This window comes from Sinocyclocheilus anshuiensis, unplaced genomic scaffold (genome assembly GCF_001515605.1).
Source record: "Sinocyclocheilus anshuiensis isolate Anshui unplaced genomic scaffold, SAMN03320099.WGS_v1.1 scaffold1733, whole genome shotgun sequence".
Lineage (NCBI taxonomy): Eukaryota > Metazoa > Chordata > Actinopteri > Cypriniformes > Cyprinidae > Sinocyclocheilus > Sinocyclocheilus anshuiensis.
In genome coordinates, this window is record NW_015540961.1 from 37417 (window position 1) to 40360 (window position 2944).

The following is a 2944-nucleotide window of genomic DNA, read 5'->3' on the forward strand; positions in this document are numbered from 1 at the left end:
ATATGCATGACAGAAACCGAAACGTATCATCAATTAAATATCGTTCTGCCGTTAAGTGTGTGTGTTACACAGTCTACGTTATACTCCGGCTGACAGCAGCAGAATGCAGTTACATGACTCGAAAAATCAAGATACTGGTGCAGAAATTCCCCTATATGAGTTTTTGTCTCATATTTATATCATATAGGCCTATTATATAGTTAAGTAATATCACATGAGCAACGAGTGCAGTATCACATGAGTGCTTGTCCCGAATAGCACGAGTGCAAACGTGATATTGATTTTATACAACAGTTCAATAAATAAGAAGTTAATATTATGTTATATTTTAGACCACAAATTGTCTGTTTTTGCTCAATTTGCCAACGAAAAATGTTACCTATAAAGCCACAGTAGAACTATAGCACGTCTCCGAATAACACGAATCAGGTGAACCAATGATTCAACTGCCTATTCATAAAGAAATCCATTTAGGCTACATTACTGAATGAATCAGCCGTTTGAATGATTCGAAAGAATGAATGAGTCAATTACTTACTCATTAAAACATTTTCCTTCACCTACTGGCAGTTTTAGTTTCTTATTTAGAGTGTCATTTCATTGAAGCTACAGTAGGCCCTAACTTTTGCCTCTCTATGGCCTTTTCTGTTTGAAACATAAAAATGCAAGTTACTTGTGGAGGGTTTTTTTTTTTTCATGCAGAGCGGATCATTTTACATCCACATACATACGTCCTAAGGCATATATCCGAGAAAATGTCATCTAAACAAGTAGGCTAAGTAAAATAAGTCGCATTTTTTTCTGATCAAATAAAAACGTAAATGTTTTAAAATAAATCTTGTTACTGGTGTTTATTGTTAAAGATTGCTCAGTAAGATCAGATACAGAAAATAAGTGCAATTTTCCTCAGTGACCATAGCAAAATGGGGAAAAAACAACAACAAAGGAAGCTTGATTCCTATTTGAATGATGAACAGACATCTCTGCGACTGTGTCAGTCTTTCTTTATTCCTTCAGATCTCGTAGTTAAATTATAATCACTTCAGCTTATTTCGCCACTTCTAGGGTGACCAGATTTCTCATGGTGGAATATGGGACGGCCGGGCAAGGGGTGGGCAATATGACCACGATATGAGAAATTTTATTTCATGATATCCATATGATATTCATTATATATATGCATATGTGTGTGTGTCTGTGTGTGTGTGTGTGTGTGTGTGTGTGTGCAGCATGTGCATAACGATGCTCAGAGCAGGCTGTACCGGTGGTAAATATACGGGCTTCAGACAGAACAGGCAGGTAGTCGATGAGTGACCGAGCAGAATGAGGATGGAGCAAAGTGTGAATGCGTTGTCCTTGAACTCGGTTTTGTTTATATTTTGCTTAGCCTGTAATTTTAAATGACAGATGTTGTATTTATTTATTTTTCTCTGCGACACTTTTCCTACTGTGTTCACAGAAAAATGTCAAACTAATTTAGTAACCGTTGCGGGAGCGGGACTAAAAAAATAGTCTGCGCAGACCTCTAATACAGCTGTCAAAATTAGTAGGAATTGTAGAGGCCTTTGCTTTGAATGACTTCAGCACATCTGCAGCTGCAGGACATCAATAGTTTCTCACACTGCGCTGGTGTGATCTTGGTCCACTCTTCTTGCAGTTTCTTCCATAGTTCGGTAACTGTACAGTAGTGGCTTTCTTAGTCGTAACTTTGTCACCAAGGATTTTCCAGAGATTTTCAATTGAGCTTAGATCAGGACTTTAGGCGGGCCATTTCATTATTTCAGTGTTCTTAGCTTCAAGGAACTGCTTTACTTGTTTTGCAGTGTGACGGGGACATTGTCTTGCATGAACATTGCAGGCTGATTGGGAGATGCTTGCAGGGAAGGTACTGCATGTTGCTGAAGGAGGTTCTGATAAACATTTGCATTCACTCTGCCATGTATCTGTATAAGAGACCCAACTCCTGCTGCAGAAAACATCCCCCAAACCATGACACTTCCTCCTCCTCCTTTCACTTTCACTGTTTCCCATCAGACCCAAATAAATTAAACTTGCTCTCATTACTAAAGTGAACCTTGGTCCAGTTCTCCTCTCTCCACACAAATGCTCCTCAGCAAAGTTGAGTCTAGCTTTTTGATTCTTTCTAGGGTATGTGGCTGTTGGTCCTGTTAGCAGCACGTAAAACAACTTTTATTTAAATTCTGAATCGATTATAGCCTGGAAAGCGAGCAAATAGCGCTTTCATCTAACGTTAATCACTAAAAAGCTGTCACTCACTTCAATTTATCGCAATCTCAAGATTCCGTGAACTGCAAACAATATCTTATTTACATCATGTCTATGTGTGGCGTTTAGCATTCAGTGAATTCTGACAGTGTCACCCTGTATCTATTTATATATTTCTTTATTCATATTTTAATATATTATTAACTTATATTAACCATTTGCACACACGAGCATTATCCGGCTTTGCTCATCCCGACCGCAGACGCAGGTTTACAAGCCACTTTTTCCAGCGTTTTTCAATCAATTTCTTGAATTGTCCCCACTTATGAACAACACATTTTCGTACACGATAAAAGCTCCTTGTGGTTTCTCGGTTTGTCCAATTTAAGCATCCATAAACAATGCAAAACACTGGCATTTTGAGTTTCTGATAGTGATTTCTCTCCAGCTGCATTTCGCACGTCATCAGAATCGCGTGATTGCAAACAACCTATTCACTGAAATTAATCTGATCTGTCATTGGATTTATGCACCTAATGGAAAAGTGTGTGACTTTTTTGTCCGGCTTTTATAACAAAATAAAACAAAACAAAACAAAACAAAACAAATTCAACAAAAGCAAATCAATAAATTTTTTTTTAAAAACTACTAAAGCAAATGAAACTTAAATGAAAAAAAAAAAAAAGTCATTGTCTGTCATTGGATTTATGCACCTATT